At 38.8% G+C, this 18,343-nt stretch overlaps 2 protein-coding genes across 5 annotated transcripts in view; one reads left to right on the top strand and one right to left on the bottom strand.

The window, feature by feature from the left end:
* The window catches only part of CMSS1 (cms1 ribosomal small subunit homolog), a 223,665-nt gene that overhangs the window by 109,815 nt on the left and 95,507 nt on the right, over nucleotides 1-18,343 (bottom strand). The window lies entirely within an intron of this gene.
* The window catches only part of FILIP1L (filamin A interacting protein 1 like), a 188,629-nt gene that overhangs the window by 77,391 nt on the left and 92,895 nt on the right, over nucleotides 1-18,343 (top strand). For both annotated transcript variants that reach the window (XM_064725663.1, XM_064725653.1), the window contains exon 3: nucleotides 9,046-9,131. The gene's annotated coding sequence lies outside the window, so the exon portion shown is untranslated. The remainder of the gene's footprint in view (nucleotides 1-9,045; nucleotides 9,132-18,343) is intronic.

Below are 18,343 nucleotides of genomic sequence, written 5' to 3'. Positions count from 1 at the left end.
TTTGTTGCACATTCCAATATTTACAACCAAGGGGGGAGGTTTAATAAATTCAGAAATGGAAAATATTTGTTATAGAGATCTAAAATACACTACCTATGCCTCATTACCCACACAAAGCAAGTTTTTTCCTACCTCTCCTAAAGAGATTTGGGAAATGGAAATTTCCAATGCTAGAGAAGTGGCAGAAAATAACATGTACAAATTAAAAATGTCACAGGGTTGCACTCAGGAAGCTTAAGAGGTTATCTCTGGAAACACCTTCTCAAATGGAAAAATGGTGGCAGCAGCAATCATGGGAGATGAGGGAAAATCAGGACTATCTAAAAACAAGACAAACTCACCAAAGCCCAAAAGGAAATCTGGAGCAGGAATGAAGGAAGATCTCTGACAGTAATATTATGCACTTTTCTCATGTTGTTAAACCAAAGAGCAAGAGAGCACTGAGAAATTCTGATTCCCCCGTCATTATCTACCTGCAGGAGCTCAGACTAAGGGCTCCCACAGTGAGCCAGGAGTCAGACAGCAACAGCCCTGAAAGGGTTTCTTCAATTCCACTTGTACTACTCAAGGGTGGTGGTTTTGTTTTGTTTATTTGGGCTTTTTTTTTTTTTTAATTCTGTTTTTGTTTTGTTGGGAGTTTGTGTTTTTTTAATTTATTTTTTAACCCTGAGATTCTCCATATCCTCCAGGATCTTGTAATATGAGACTGTGGAATGGGTATCAGGAACATCCAAAACCTGAAAGCAGATTGGAAAATGCATTTCTATGCACTCTCCCTGGAAGATAAGATGCCAACACCCAAGTGAAATAGTTTGCTGCAGGCTTCCTGTGGTGCTGGTACAACTAATGTACTAGTAAAAGCTACAGGAAGAAAGGCATACACAGCAAAAATAAAATAGTAAATCTTCATTGTTTTGGAGACTTCAAAGGACTTTTTCTGAATATGTAAGACTCTGATGACGTCCTTTTGCATCACCCTATGCATAATCTTTGGGCACACAGAAATACCTACATGACCCTAGCAAGCCTTTGAGGAAAGTACCCAACTGCACACAGGAACACGTGGGGGGGTGACCTTGGTGTTATCAGACAAGGTCTCTGCAGCTTGACAACACATTACAAATGCCAAACAAAGAAGAGCATGTGCAAAAGGCACAGTACTCCTTAGGGAAACCTGGATTCCTGGATTTAAGTAGCCAAATAAATAAGATCAAGCTACAGTTATAACCATTTAACCCACTTGGTTATTTTGGCGTGGTACATTTGTTATCTGGCCACCTGAGCCAGGACACTGCTGCCAACATCTGTTTCCTGCCTCTCAGGTCTTTCCTCAATCAGAGGTTCCTCTGGATTTGTGGGCTTGCCTGAGCCAAGGAGCCAGACAGAGCTTGCTCTCTCTTTCTCTCCAGGGCTGTTTGCAACCACAACCTGATGAACTGGAGGGTGGTCATGTCCTGCCTCATAAACCTGCACAAGTGAAAGCATAAGTTTTACAGAACAGTTACTTTTTACACTTCTACTTCATTCAGTGCCTTTCAATTTTGGGAAAAAAAAAAAAAAGACATTTTAAAGCCTTGTTTGATTAATTTTCTAATTGCAAGCATGAAAAAAGAGGAGTTTGGACATAAAGCAAAAAATCAGTTCTACAGCCAAGGCACTGGCTATTTCACCAGAAGAAAACAAAAGCCAGAAATACCATTTCACTGCTCAAACTGAAAGATTCTAGAAACATAGCTTACATAAAGGCACGTGTCAAACAATATGCTTATTTTTTGCCTAAACACTGACTCATTGAATAAAATCTATGTTACTCTTTAATGCAAACAGTTCCTTTAAAAGCAGGAGAATTAAATACAGACAACATTAAGCTGAACATGAACTTTTGCCATCTCCATTTAGGCATCTGGGTAATTATAATCATTAACTCCATTAGCATGTGCTGCAATGTAGGTAAAAAGCATTCACATTGCATCAGAGAACTTTTAGATATTTTAATGAGATGTTTACAATATGAATTTACTCGTCTGGTGCATCTTTTGAGATTAACAGATCATAGGATGTTTGTTTTCCTTTAAGATATGTTTGAAAAATGTAATCAAAGTGCACACAAAGTTTTATCTCAGGCATCAGTATAGCCTTTATTAGAAGTAGTTGAGCCTTTTAGAACTAAGTTGGGTTGGTTTGGGGTTTTTTCTGGCTAATTATTCAATTTGACCATTCTTTTCTCTTAAGGCAATATTATTTCCAAGAAATGTCACTTTTCCACTTATGAAAGTTGTTTACATTCTACACAAATGTTATGCTCTCAAGCTTTCATTTTTGAAAATTTCAGAAAGTAAAGGGGATGAAGCTGTGCTTGTAAAAACATTCTTTAGTAACAGAATGAGTCTCAAGGCATTTTAGGTTTCCCACAAGACATTTTTCTGTCTATCATTTTAGAAGTTTTTCCCACACATTGTGTTCCCAATATAGGCTTTGGCAGGTTGTGAGATACAAGCTGGCTGGAAAATGATAGCCTGCTTTCAGCATATTCTTGTGCAGTTAAACATTAAGCACTTTTTGCACAAGATAATTCACACAGCAGCTCACAAGGAGAAAAAGCAACAGTTTCAGCTGAGGAAAGCTAAAGTCCTGAAGGATGCCAAAACTTTGTGACAGTTCTACAAAGAAAACAAAGGAATCTTGAAAAAATAATCAGCATTACTTGAAAATTCTACATTGACTTAGTTCTGGTCTTTTAAAAGAGACTTGAGAGCATGGGACAGTTAACAGACACATATACACAAATAGGAGAACAAATAACAAATATTTTTGGTCTGCATGTACTCGGAGTCTTCAAAGAGTATCAGAGAATATGCCCGTGTTTTCATATCAGTAAGAAGAATTTCCCAAATGCTTCATTAAGGAATCAATAGGAGAACCAAATTTGGTGGGAGCTCTTGCACCTGCTGTTTGTAGAGTTGCTGTTTGTATTTTGTAAGCTTTTCTCTGTACAAATACACAAGAAGAAACAGGAGAGGGACGGCAACTGACTCACAGCCCTATTGCAAAGCTCACTAATGTCAAAACACTATCACTGTTAAACCCATGAACATGAAAAAAACTTCAGTTGATAAAAATCAGAATTCATGTAAGGACAGAGAAAGTTTCTAAAGCTGTCTGGATCACATATCCAATGGCATTTTTCATTTAGCCTTATGGTCAGCTATCTGCAGAAAGTGTATTGAATGTTTCATAAACAGTTTAAAACAAAAGTGCTTCTAATCAGATCTGGCAGGAAAGGGAGAAATGCATACATAGAATGAGGTAAGTGTGATCTTGCCCAGCTGAAGAACAGGGAATGGCAGAGCTTCAGGCCATGACTCACACAGACACTAAACAGTAGAGAGCTACAGATAATTCTCAGGTAAACTTTGCATGAGCCACTACGTCACCCTCCTGTACCCTTCCTGTATTAATCATGTCATTAGTAACCTGACGCAGCCCAAGAAGAATGTATGATTTACAGGGAGCCCAGCAATGCTAACAGAACAAACCCTTTGGCAGGTCAAAAAAAAGGAAAGACCAACCTAAATTTCATTTTAGTTTGAACCACACCCTAAAAGAACATGGAAACCAGGAAAAAGGAAAAACAGAAAAAGGTATCTTCCCACCATGAGATTACATACTTCATTAAAAGCTCTTGATGAACCAGGTAAGAGTACAAATACGAAGGATTTGCAAGAGTGGACGGATAAAATCCAGCCCAAACATGTACCTAAACAAAGCAAACGGGGCGGGGGGAAACCCCCAAGCTTTCTTTTGAAGTTTTTACCACAGTTACGTAATTTCCATGTTAGTCTAGATGTTTTTGAACATCTTTTACAGTGTACAGTTGGGAACCAATTTTACAATGAGTACAAAGTGTACTGTTAGGCAAGATTCATGTCTCAGCTAGGTATCTTGGTTACTCCAAAAAATACAAAAAGGATAAGGGGAATCTCTGGGGCAAGTGAAGAGAAAAATGGAAACTTCAGAATTTATTTTAAAAATTATTGCTCAGTCTCAACTGATAGCATTCACTTTGATAAATGTGGCTATAATCTACATTATTGTATAGGCTATTTCACCTTAAATATCCTGTAAAAGGATTGATCACTTGAAGGAAGGGCAGATCACTGCCATTCATTCTGAAGCAAATGAAAAACTTTGTAGATTACCTTAAAAGCAGAATGGAATTACCCTTAGTTTCTTGACACAAACAAAATTATCACCCAAAACAAGGTGTGCAGGTAGTAGCAGCTGTTGTGTTAAAGCTCAAGTCCCACAAAAGCTATTTCATAGCAGCAATTTCCAGAAGAGCACCACAGAAAATGTGTGCTTAATTCTAAGCGTATGGCAAACCCACTTCTTATGTCGGTATTTTGTTCAGTTTCTCACGGCTTCATCTGTTTCTAAGTCTTCCTAAGAAGACTGTCTATTTTCTTGATACTTCCTTCCCATTGAACACTCCTTTTCCCCTCACTTTCCTCTCATTTTATCTTAGCAACAATTCTGTGAACTGCCAAATTAATTTCTTACCTTCATGACTTTGCAAGACAGGGTTGCAGGTCTACTTTCCATCTTAATGCAAAGTTCTAGAAATGGAAATCTCTTTTGTCTTTGACCTTCTACAAGAGGTGAGCTGAAACACCCAAAATGTGCCACCTCAGTTAAAACCAGCTAACTATTTTGTTCCTACTCATTATTAATGGCATCCTTTTCACAATATTAAAATTAGCGTACAAAGTATGACCAACTGTACAGCTAAAATGGTAGCATAATAATCACAATATTAGTGGAATGCAAAAAAAACCAAAGAAAATGCACTTATCTTCTCAAACCAGTTTGGAAAGCTTCTCCATCATGCCATGACAATAGCTCTATACCTCTTAATGAAAATTTTAAAAGAGATGTTTTGAAGGTTTTCTAAACTTATGTAAATGGCATGTCCCTTTCCTGGCTTCTTGCTTTAAAGCCAACAGTAACTTGAGAGAAGCAAAAAATTCTTTTGTCCCTGGTAGTTGTTCAATGTCACATGCTGGAAAACACAGACAACCCCAAATCTTAAATAGGCAGTAATCTGCCTTACAAATATTCCCTTTGTCATCAGTCTTTCTGAAGGTCAGGTAAAGACTGTGTGGACACAGTGAAACAACTCTCAGAAGAGTGTCTACATGGATAAACCGGGTTTGCCAGAAAACAGTAGGTGTTTCTGCTTCATTCAGCAAAAGTGCTAAGGACAGTTTCACAACTTAGGTTTATTTTGGGAGGAGTGGGAATATCTGGCTTGTCTTTTTTAATTTAAGACCTGAAATCAAAGAAAAGATTTAGAGATACAATGCCAACAGCTTAATGAATATTCTGTAGTGTATATAAGCACCCTAGGGAAAACCTGCACTCAGATAAACAACAGATTCCATCTTCCCCTGCCCTGAGGAATATAAACCAGGCTCAAAGTTTACACCTAATTCAATAGTGGCTTTCAAAACAAACATATTTCAGATATATCTAGCAAATACTCCTCTTCCCACTCTGCATCCAAAACTTTCTCTTGGAAACAAAAGGCCTGTTCCTTGACAAAGATTTCACGGGTATCTTCCAAATCTGCCAACAGCAGATTGAGTTACATAGTACACCTAAAAATTTCAAACTGACCTTCGTGCCCTCTGAGAAAGCTGTCTGTTCTAAATGGCCCACACACACTCAACAGAGAGCCAAAGCCCACAGAGGCTCTTTCTAACACGATAGGTATCTGTCCCATGGGGAGAGCCTGTGTGTGCCTCCACGCACGCACAAAAGGGTGAGAAGAGCTTTCTGCTGAAAGTGTTGAATATCCCACAGCACATATCTGGGTCCTCAGAGGCTTCTCCTATACCCTCCTCTGTGGCACTGCTTCTTTTGCCAGTATGGCAAGGAGGAGGAGCACTCACTGCCCACTCAGGCTGCACACCCACTGAAGGGAGAAGGGAGCTGCACTCTGCCAAAGGGAACATGCAGTGGAGCTTGCGTGGTCATTATACACCCCTTGCAAACACACCGAGTTTTCTGGTGGTGGGAACCAAATTTTATGCCTTCTGCCAACTTAAAAATCTATTCCTAGTGAAGAAAAACAAAACCAAAGAAACAAAGCAGACAATGGCTACAGAGACTCCAGAGGAATGTAATGACTGGAACAAAAGGCAGCAGCAGTAGTGTGACAAGGGTTTATTAATGGGTCAAAAAACAAGCTCAAATGACTCAGACACAGAATTAAATCCCAGCAGGATTTCCTTAAATCTCCTTCAGAGACTGCAGGCCTTCATGCAGTTTGTATTCAAGCTCTCTAGGGATCAGTAAAAAGAAGGCTCTATCTGGTCTTTCACGTCTTGATCAGAAGGATGCCTTAGCAAAACAGGGCAGCATCACTGTCCCCTTCAGCAGAGCAGAAACAGGCTCAGGAGAGTCAAATGGTACCCTCTGAAAGCAGGGCAGAGTCAAAGCAGAGCACACACAATTCCTACCAAGCTGCCACAGGTGCAAAGCAAACTGTTTCCTTGGAGAGATTGTAAGAATTCTGTAAGAAAATGGTCAAGAGGGTTTGTGCAACTACTACTCAAAAAGTACATCAATAGGCTGTAAGCGTGGAGAGAGGTGACAACAGTGCAGTGATTTATGTATTTTATCCCATTCTTTCAAGGAAGGCATGTCTATAACCACCCTAAACCACAGCCTTGCTCTTTGGAAACGCTACCTACCCATGCCACTATCGGAACTTTCATGCACCCTATGAATACTTTAGTATTTCCTTTTGGTTATTAATTCATATGTAGGTGTCATTCCAAGTCACACAAGAGAGAGCAGGGTGTTGTGATTTTGAGCATTTCTACATTTCACAGGTAGCTACTCACAAAATTGACACCTTTAACTCGTCTATGCCAGGCCTTATTTCAATTATCCAACTTTAAAAGCTCAGTAGCACAAAGGATAAAACATTAATTTAACAAAAAAACTCAATTGCTTGGATTTTTAAAAAACCCTACCAAATAAATTCAGAAATCAGAAATTTGTTTTCACCAACAAATCTGCAGATTTTTAAACAGAGTTTTCTAAGCAGTAAGCAAATATATTCTTTGATGTCCTGTGTATACCATGGAAGACTCTTTGATGAGGACAACCACAACAGCCTGGTTTTAGTTTATTTCAGAATACTAAGACAAGTGCCAAATTCTTCTATACATTTGATGAAGAGACAAATGCTTCAGGTGCATGTCTAAAGATGCAGGAGAAAGATCAGAATTCACTGAGATCAAAAAGGGGCAGTCACAGAACTGACTGGAATATGGACTGAACAGAAACAAAATCCACATTTACTGGTCAAAACCAACCCAATACACTTTGAAGAAAAATACAAAACAACCAAACACAAAAAACTTTAAATAACATCTTTTTACATCACTGTTACAAGAAAGCATGCTATTTAAGTTTCTTGTGGTTCCTTCTTGAAAAGCCAAGGGGACAGACTGATGGACTAACACAATTTCTCATATTTTGCATTGCTATATAATTTTGTAAGGTGAACATTTGCGCTGCATCTCATAAAATTTTTTTTCTTTTAACAAACAATTAATAAAACAGGATTCTGGATTTATCTCCCTCCTGTGTCTGAATCTGTAACTGTTTGGTAATTATAAAAACTTTCTCCCTTTTGACTTTGAGAATTAATTCCCTGCTTCACTATCAAAAATCAGAATTTAAACAAGAAAGCCACTATAGATCTAAAATGTTGTGCCTCTAGCATTTCAAAGCAAAAACAAATAAAATCTAAGTGACAATGCAGGGCATCTGTAATTTTAAAAACTCAAACATGTTTCTTTTGTTAAAAGGTGTTATTGCAGCCTTTCTGGTATTTGTTATCTTATTAAAATAGCCAAGAGAAAAGTGATCAAATGGAACATTACCTGAAAAAGTTTGAGGGAGACAATCATGGGAATACTTGAGATTAGCTGACATTGACATGGAGACAATTCACCACATCCAGAAAGCAGTGGGAAATCAACATAGCCTAGCAGAACTTTAGAAATCTAAGTGTTCAAGAAAGAGTTATCCAGAGCACATGAGCTAACCCAGACTAACTGGTGCCTTCTCCCTCTACTCTGTCATTACCCATCAGTAATAGATGGTTTAATACTAGAAATGTCTTATGCGGTTTTTCACTCTTGGCAATAACTTCCAGGAACAGCAGACAAATCTAAAATATAATTCAGTTTGAAACAACTGTGTGTGTATATCAAATGAGCTGATACCAGCAAACAACAAAAAAAATGTCTTCCTGTATCTAAATGATCCCATTTTCCTTCCCTTTCTTTTCAGTTACATCCTTGGATAATTTTCTAAAAACACAGATCACTCTTGTTTCATTCCTCAGCGTGCAGCAGGGCTGAGGTTTGCACTCAGGTCTTCCATCCCCCAGCCTGCCTTTATCTCCTCATGCACCTCACCTGAGGTCCCAGGTCACATCTCTATAAAAAATCCCAACCTCTGCTATTTTACCATTCAGCATCCCCATGGTCCCTGCCCACGAGCTGCACTTTTCAAAGGGCCCTTCAAGGTCAGTGACCCAGCTTCACAAACAGGCCAATTCCCAAAGAGGAAATTACTACATGAGTTCCAGCAGCTTGAATTTGTTCACTCCCTACCAACATAAATTAATATTTTTTTAAACTATAGAAGAATATAGGAAAAAAGTACAGAAGAAAACAAGTTTTTCAATGAAACAAAGAGCTGAGGCTAAATAGTAGTGCTTTATTTTAATATTCCTACAGGCATCTGCTGGACTTCATTTCAGTTAATCATATTATTCATGTGCAACATTTTAAATGGTAGAATCTTTACAGGATCAAGTCCAACTCTTAATAAATTATTTTATAAAAATTTATCAAGCTAATGCTGAAATAAGAACTTCTGCAATCTAAAGAAAAAACCTCTCAAGCAGTATTTACTTATGCTTGTTAAAAAATGATCATTTATGTTTGATTTTTACTGCAGATTCATACGATAAGAGGCACAATTCTGGAGACAACTAAGAGGAAATTTAGGGAAAATATCCCTATCAGCAGAAGAGCTCTGAACTGGTAGGATTTATTTTTATTTGCATGCTTTTATGTGGGTACTTCTGAAAAATATAAATAAAATACAAGCTTGCTCATGTCTGAACTTTTCAGTACAATGAAAATAGTAAGAACCTATATATACTTTTTGCCGGTAACTTGGTAGACTGACTGGTGAAAAATGCTAAATCTTTTAAAAGCTAATTCTTTAAAATTATAAATCAGAGAATGCATTAGGGGAAAATGAGATTTTGTTCTGCTTACTAAGGAACTCAGTTGATTCAATTAGTGAAAAGCACATTAGATATCAAATCAGTCTTTGAGCGTAAAGTAAATTAGAAAATGTAAGTAGACTTGTATTCCTCTTTTTCCACTTTTTCAAGTCAAAGATACCCCTTAAAATAGTAAATGAAAGTATCAAAAATTATGTGAAGCCCCCATAGAGGCAGCAATATCATTATATTAAATACATACAAGTGGTTACCACAATTGCTTTTGCCATCTGTACATTAGAGCAACAGGCAATGTTTTTTTTGGACTGAAATGATGTTTCTGTAAACATAGCCTGGAATTTCACTGTTTCATTTAAATTAATATGGATCTTATGGTAAATGGCCCCAGGAGAAAGCACATTTCTGATGTCTTTGCATGAAACACACACCTTCCTGAAACACTTCCTGTCTTGCACCCGTTTTTGGATATTATCGCTGTTGTCTGACAAGAATGAGGTCAGCTAGGATTTGCAGCAATACTTTACAGCAGCTGTCCGGCATTTCTTTGAAACTCCACAAGCTTTTAACTCCTTAACCGCCTCACCAAAACAGACAGTGAAGTCTTGCAGGAATACTGGAAGAATAATGACTTTTCAGGGTGCTGAATAGTCTCAAAGAGTTTAACGGAGGGAAGTAAAAGACTGAGCTTTTCAGGTGAGCAAAAACGAGCAAGATCATGAAGAGGGATGAGAACTTAAGAAGTGTTACCACCTTTGTGGCAGCCAGGGATGGGGAGGCAAGACAACATGATATATACAGAAGGAAGAGACATACTGAGTTTGAAAAACAGCAGAGAGACACCCAGGTTTAAAATAGTCAGGTTTATCAGCATTCTCCCACAGAGAGCCACTTGGCTGGCTCTCAACAAATAAAACTGTACATTTGCTCAGCAGCACCAATAAAGCTGCACTAAAATTGTATAAGCAGCAAAGAGAACTCTGAATTTGCACAGAACTTAGTTATAAGGTTACACAACAAACTTCCATGCCCAGTACTTTCACAGAACTTCCTGATGTTTTAAAACTAGGTGTCTCAGGTCAGGCTGGCTGTCAGAAACCTTTTAAATTTGTATAGGAAGCAGCATTCACACAATCACTAGGATGAGCTCAGTGCATGAATTAATCTCTCAGTAGCAAGAATTGATTTGATCTGTATCAATCATGCCCATAATTCCACTAAACAAGCCAAAAGCTGCACCCATGGTTCCACTGGCTGTGGGAGGGCAGACAGAGCCACAAAGATACAGTATTGTATCTGGCATACAAGCTTTACTTGTATAAAAGTTAATGTGTTTAATTATTTTTAAGATCCACTCAAGTAAATTTACTTGCTATCAGTTTCCTGAGCTGCACTGGCCAGGGCTTCCCTTGGAGCAGCTTTAAGATGATCCAAACTTGCCGTGTCACCAAACCCAAGTTTCTCTGCTTTGTTGCTTTTCCACACATTGTGTAAGAGCTGTGGAGGAGATGAGAACAGCTCTACATCACAATCTCTCCAATTCAGGCACCAGAAAAGGCTCTGAGGGAACAGGCACTAGGAGTGCAGAGCAAGTGTAAAAATGCTCCACTATAAGATTGGTGTGAGACTGTGATCATGCAGCACAAATATCTTGATAAGAGAGATACCCAAAGCATCTTACTTTCCTTTTTCACTGTGTTTACAGGTGTTGCACACATCTCTCCCCTTTATGTGAGTGATCCTAGTTTGCATCTTTTTTCCAATAATACTGTGATGACTTTGTGATTTAAACCATAATTTAGTTACAATATTAAAGCTAGCATAATTTTAAAAGATCAGCATTCCTCCCTAGCTCCATACTGCTCACACTTTGCAGGGTTTTGGCAGCACATGACACAGCTCATCCATTATCAGACTGTGAAACACTTCAGAATTTACAACACATCTAAGAAAGTTACAAACTCGACTTGGGGGGAGAAAAAGATTTAAAAGCAAATCTTTCACAAAACTGATTCTGTGTTACCAAAGTCTCTGTGTGCCTCTGGCAGCCTCTGTTCCCACCTGAGGCAGGGCGTACCCACATGTGGTACATGTGCGGGCAGGTCTGCAGGACAACCTCCATGCTGCCTTCCAAATGGCAACTTCTCAAGAAGCAGCTGCCACTGTGCACCTTGTTGTGTACAGCAGCTCGAGTTAAAAGCTGAGAAGCAAGTCAACACACAAGAAAATAGCTCAGCAAACCAAGAAAAACAAAGAATGAAAAAGTAAGCAATTTCCAATAAATAAAATTCACTTGGCTCTAAATGTACAAATGCTTAGGAAGCAAATAACATTCAAATGAATGTTCCTTGTCCTATCACAACAGTTCCTGATGAATTTAGTTACAATAATCAGAGTAAATATGTATTTAATTTTATTATATATAATTGAGAGATAAAACAGAAAGAACAAATGGAATTATAATAGACCAGAAATATTTTGGGGTTTGAAACAATTGCAAAAGCTCACATGTTCCTTGAGACTCATACAACAATTCAAATTAATTTCTCTTGGGTACCCAACAGTCCAAACACAAGCAACGTGTTCTTTGGGGACAAATTATCTTTGATGAAATAGTCCACAGTCCAATCTTACAGGCAGGTTACATGATTAATTTTAGCTTTTGCTTACTGATAAATCATTGACTTCATCTTAGTGCAGCTTTAACTGCCTCTAATTGGCCAGTCCATAATCCTATAGTGAGGCTTATGCACAAGTACCCTAGTGTTAAAGGGGAGAGGGGTGGAGGTGAGGAGAACGTGGGAAACCAGTTAGGAAGGCTTTGTGTGAACACCTGAGAGAAACAAAAGAAAATGCAAAAAAAGAACCGCTGAGAGCTCCAGCTGCTTTACCTGATACATGCAGGTTGATTTAAAACGTTCACAGCAGCCCACAGCAAATTATCACCTATCCCAAAAAACTATCCTTGTAGTTTGAGGCATGAGAATGTTCACTGGTTCATTCAGTTCAACAAAAGCAGACAGGAGCAAGAAGGAAGCTTGAATGATTTTGCCAAAACTAACAGGAAAGCAACCCCTGACAGTTTTGGTGTGGATTCTGCTCTGGAAATATAATAACCAGGAAATATAAATAAGGAAAAAAAAATCACAAAGTCTTATGAGGACTGTGAAATAATTTCCACAGGACTGCAGAGGAAGTCTCGTCCCTTGTAATACCTTAAACTAGATGGAACAAAATAGTGGAAAGTAACTTAAGGGAAAAGCTAGTACTGGCAAGTAGACAGGCTATATGGAATACATTTTTTTCTTGCATCTCTGACTTTTATTAACATTTTTGTGGCTCTTGAGGCAGCAAGGTAGGAGCTTTGGTTTATACTCACTAAGCACAAGCCAAAAGCCTCCCACAGTTCTATTTGGTAACTTCAGCTTAACATGCTCAAAGATACACAGACTCCTGACAATGATTCAATTTCCCACTCAAACTTAAACTATGCCAAAACACACCCAAGATTATTTCAACTAATAAACACTTGATTAAAAAACATGTCAAATCAACTTGGTCTTTACATCAATTTAAAAGCCTCTTACCACAATCACTGTCTAAACCATAGGGTGCTGCAGGAAGCACCAAAAGAAAAAAATGATTGATAACATTCTCACAGTGTTCCTCTGACAGGCATCACTTCTGCGGTTGCACAAAGCTCAGGACCCTGCATTTGCAAGAGTGATTCTCCTGCACTTGGCTTGTGCTGTGAAAATCATTTAAGGATGTCAATATCTTGACTCCTGAACACTAAGATTTGGGACAAATACTGTGACAAAGTTCTTAAAACTAAATAGATCAAAGTCCTGTATCCTGTCATGGTGCACAGTTCCAAAACCCTCTCAAAAAGCTGCCCTTTGATTTAACCTTCATAGACATCTCTTCACAAAAAACACAATACTTGAAAATATGTACAGTTACCCCGACTTAATACAGATGCTGTTCAGTAACATATTTATTTTCTTTGTAAAACAGTGACATTTGAACTTCAGATTTTTTCAAATTCCATCTAACTCCCCTACTAAGTTTGTATATTGAGTATTAAAAAGACAGCTGAAGCAAAAAATAGAAACAAAAATTTCAACACAGGGACACAAATGAAGTGCAAGGTAACTTGTGATATGTTGGACTCATAGATCCTGAAATTCTGTTCTCCAGATGGTTATTCTTTCCAAATTTTCACAGTTACAGTGGTGCAGAAGGCATATCTAGTATGGGTAGCTCTTACCCAAGAGGCTTTTCCAATGTAACATCTCTAATAGACCATTCTGATGAGCAATAAAAGAAAAGACAAATTTCCACCAGACAGTTGAAAGGCATAGAGCAGAAACGTATGTCAGGTAAAACACTGATTGGAAAGCCATCCCCAGTAGCTGTTAGAGCAGCTAAAATCTGGGTTTTCTAATCAGGACTGATGTACATTTGAGAGGCTGCACTGCCTATAACAGCAAGCCTTCTCCTCCACAACTACCATTCTGAAGCTTATCATGGTCAAAAAAATACTAAATTTGCTCAAAACACTTGAGACAGAAGTTCTTAGACAACCCAGTTCAACAGAAAACACATGTACCCAAACACAATGTCCTGTTCCTATATGTATTTTCTCCTACAGAATGGTGACATGAGCTAAAATTTCATTCCCACTGAGACATCTGTTGAGTACTCATGGAAAGATGAATCACTGTTCTCAATGGAAATAACGACTCGTGACAGCAGTTAACTCCTAATGCATAAAGCATTGCATGGGCAAAGTTAGCCTGACTCCCTAGTGCATGCAATTAGTGGATTGCTACAAAATGTATTTCTCTTCCTAGCTTTAAAAGGTACTGGAGAACTAATAGTCTGAAGTCTTACCTGTGCTACAGGAAAAACGCATCAGGAAAGCCAGAGGATTATCTAGCTCAAGAACCTTTCTGACAGTGGCCAAAAGCAGATGTTTGCAGAAAGACAGCAATGAGAGTGATCCTTCTCCTAGCATGCTCTCAGCTGTCACTTAAGGATTTAAGCTGCCTTCAGAACATCTTTCTGAACTGCCACAACTAAATTGTCTTTCTGTAGATCTCCTCAATGAAAGTACTGACACCCCTGCTGTATCCTGTGGCACTCATCTCAGGGGTTTAGATACATCCTGTACACCAAAGATTTCACTTTGCTTCAATTCTGCGGCAAACTGAGTGTCCCCCATCATCCTCCTATAAGCAAGTAACTATTTCCATTTACTTCTTGGATACTGCTCAGCACGTCTGAGCCCTAAATCACACGTCTCTTGAACATTTCCTTTCCTATTTGAGCAGTCACGGTCTGCTTGTCACAGGATATAAGAACATAGGTAGTCTGGTGCAACTTTACATTTTGTGAAGATAGGGAATCAACTGCATCCCATATCAAAATATGTTTGCACAAAGGCATAATGATGCCTTCTGGTTTAGCTTACCTGCTGTGTTAAAGCTCTCTGGTTTCTGAGCATTGCTAGAGACTAAGTTGAAGTACGCCCAAAACAATGACAACGAATCGCCCACAAGCCCTCTTTGCTGAGTATCGGTTGCTATCAGTTGCCTCAGGACTTTTTCTTAGAGACAGAAGTACCTAATTAAATAGGCTGATAAGCCATCTATTTTCACAATTTTCCTGCTACAATTCTGACAATTCTTAAGCAAGGCAAACTCTGGTATGTTGCACTGAACAAGAAGCTCAAGAATTCTGAGAAGCAACACTGATTCTTTTGAGGAGGAAGAGTGCAAAACAGGGAAGGAAAGAAGCTTTCATACTTCAGAGTTTACGTACCTAACCAACCAATCTGCTGCTACACCTCATGAAGAAATTGGAGCTTCTCCCAAGTGGGACTCCACCTTTGGAATTGTGGAAGTGCCCTCTGAACACCAACTCCATCCCTTCACCGCCTACAGCCAGATGGGCTAGGTATATATGCAAAGCCAGTGTGAAAAACCTTCCTGCAGAAGCATTTCTATTAAGTGATCTGATTGTGGACACAGAATCATCCTTTTTTCACAAGGCATCACAGTCTCAGCCATTACACTTCCTCACAGTGGAGTGAGTTTGAGAACATGTATGCCTAGATAGTTTTAGAGACAGGCAATGTTACATACGTAAATATATATATGTAAAATACATATGTAAACTCATATGAGCTTTATTTGTGTCCCACAACAGGGCACAGAGTTATTCAGAGCTTTCCAGATGCTCCGTCCAGTTCACCCTGAATGCACAACTTCCCAGACACAACCATAACAATGACACTCCAACACTGATGACATGGCCACTCCCCCAAAATTGTCAGATGTGTTTTGTCAAGAGCTTCTTTCCTCCCTCCCTTCTGTCCCTTCATGCTCCCCAGCCACACTGCTGTCCCCAGTGCCCAGGTGCAGGAGCTCTGTGGGCACAGCAGCAAACCTGGAGGCAGCTGGGGCAGGAGCACACCAGGAACCTGAGGGACCCCTGGCAAACACCGCTGCTCCAGCAGCTGGACAGTGACCAAAAGCTGCCTTTGCTGGACCTGCCAGGCCAGGGAGCAGATGATCAGGGTCCATGCCTGTCCATACAGCTGCAAATTCCACAAAGCTGTGCCTTACAAGTGTCCTACAGGCCCTTTGGGAAGGCAGCATTAAATCTCCGCAGGGTTACGTCTTGCACAGGTGGCCTGTAGAGCTTCGTGGGATACTGATCTTAATATTTTTTTCAAAGTTTGCTCACTACATTTATTACTGCAGTAGTGACTGAGCCTCCAAACTATTTTTACAGGCCCTGAACAATGGTAATCATTTAGGATCAAGTTCTGCTTGCTACACTGAATTGCATCTTTAAGCCCCACATCTCTGACAAACTCTTTTGATCGCAGAACACAAAGGATATCAGTTGGGATAACACTGGCTTAACAGACATTGCAAGAACACAAGAACAAGAATTTGCTATAAGGCTTATTCACTGTTCAGATCCCAGAGAAATGCAGTGCATTGCAATATCTCCTTAGCAACAACTTCATTTTGAAAGGCACAATGAAGATACAGTAAGGTGAAGATGATCAGGTTTCTGAATGATCACTCTGGTCAATTTTTTCAGTGGCATTTGGGAACCCTATCTAGGACCTAGCAGGACATTAAGGAGCTGTATACATCATGTTCAAATAATGCAAAACTAAATCTAGAATGTACATTTGCAAAAGGCTACTTTCATTTTATCCCAAAAAGACTTAACTCATAGGAGAACAACTGATTCCAATTTAATTCTGTTTCCAGAAACAAGAAGCACCAGTATTTACTGTTGAAGCCTTTGTCTGTCACCACATTAATTTTAAACAAATCACTAATGTTTAAGAGATGGGTAAGTTTCAACAGCTCTAATTTGCACAAGGCTGAAACTATGACCTAAACAATCTCACTATGTAAATGCTCTGAGGATAAACCTACATAATTTATCTTAAGCTCATGCAAAAACAGAAAATGATGATGAACAGTATTCCTGACATTATTAAGGCTGGTGTTAAAAGCCACAATCTACACCATATTTATCATATATAGGCATTTCTTCTGCATTTTTCCTTCAACTCTATCCCTAAAAACCGAACCAGACAGACAGTTTACTTCTCAGTTATGAATATACCTTCCCCTCTCTTATTCCAGTAAATTCTATGGTTTGCTGGCTGTTAAGGGTTGTTTTTGGTTTTTTTTTTTTTTTTGTGGTGGTGGTAGTTCTTTGGTGGGTTTTTTCCTTGGTTCATGGGGTGTGTGTGGCTGTGTTTTGGTGGTTTTTTTCCTAGTTTTCTTCTTTTATTAAGGTTCTACGACAAGAAAGTGACCAAAACTTAAGTCAAACATCTTACTATTTCTACACTTGTTTCTTTAATTTATATGTTTGTGTTAACAAGAGACCTTTAAAAAGCTACATTTTGAGACTGTCCAGACTATACTTAAAGGAAAATACATGTACTGAGAGTTATAAGAGCACAAAATACAGTCCCTAACCCTGTAATCCAATCTTGCACATGCAGCCCCACAGACTTTATTGGGCCCATCAGCACCAGGAAAACTTGCAGAATCCCACCATGTGCACTCTGATTTTTACTGGATATTTGGTATTAAATGATACAAGACAGATTCTCTGGCCTTTGCCTTAAAAGCCTTACCTTTACTTTACCTCTGGAAATTTAACTTGAATTTTGGTGTCAGAGAAGTACTAGGATCTGTGGTTGTCCCTCAAATGGAACTGCTTGCACATACAAGAACATTTAGATACTCAAAGCTGTGTGTCATCTTAATCAAGGTAAATCCACTCTACTGTTAACACTTTCTAAATATTTATTCACTCAAACAGAACTGATTTGAACAGAGCATAATGAAAAATTATCCTCTTAGAGAAAGAGCATCTATACTATTAATGCATGGAAATATATGGACAAATACATGAAAATGTGCATTAAAATGACTCTTTAACCACCCAGTAATCAAAAGGGGGAAGGGGTGTCCGCTACAGAATTGATCATCTTTTTTCACACAAAGCAAATGTTCACAAACAAACTTACAAGTCAGAAGTTTCTTACAAGTCAGTATCTTTTCCATATATGTATATGTACTATATCTGTAGGAGAGATGTCTAAATGTTCAGATGATGAGGTGCACAGGCACTCTCAGAAGTGACATTATCCCACTGGTTTAATGTATAACAAATTAGCATTATTTATGTGCAGAAGAGGCACGGTGCTCTCAGGAGCTAAATATTAAGCTTCTGATAAAATAATTTTGGTGAAGTCTTGCTAAACAGCAAGTTAAGGATCTGTGCCTGCAGGATATGACTCACTGCTTCATCAGGAAGGACTTGCATGTTAAATGCAAACATTTGGAGTCACCTGTTCATGCCCTCCTCAACACACCTAAAAAACTGTAGACTTCTCCTCAGCTGCCAAGAAAACACCAGCAGAAATGTACTCTAATTGCCTCCAAGACCAAAAAA

Source organism: Zonotrichia leucophrys, chromosome 1, assembly GCF_028769735.1.
Source record: "Zonotrichia leucophrys gambelii isolate GWCS_2022_RI chromosome 1, RI_Zleu_2.0, whole genome shotgun sequence".
Lineage (NCBI taxonomy): Eukaryota > Metazoa > Chordata > Aves > Passeriformes > Passerellidae > Zonotrichia > Zonotrichia leucophrys.
Note: the sequence above shows the minus strand (reverse complement) of the source record. Positions and strands in the feature narration are given on the sequence as shown.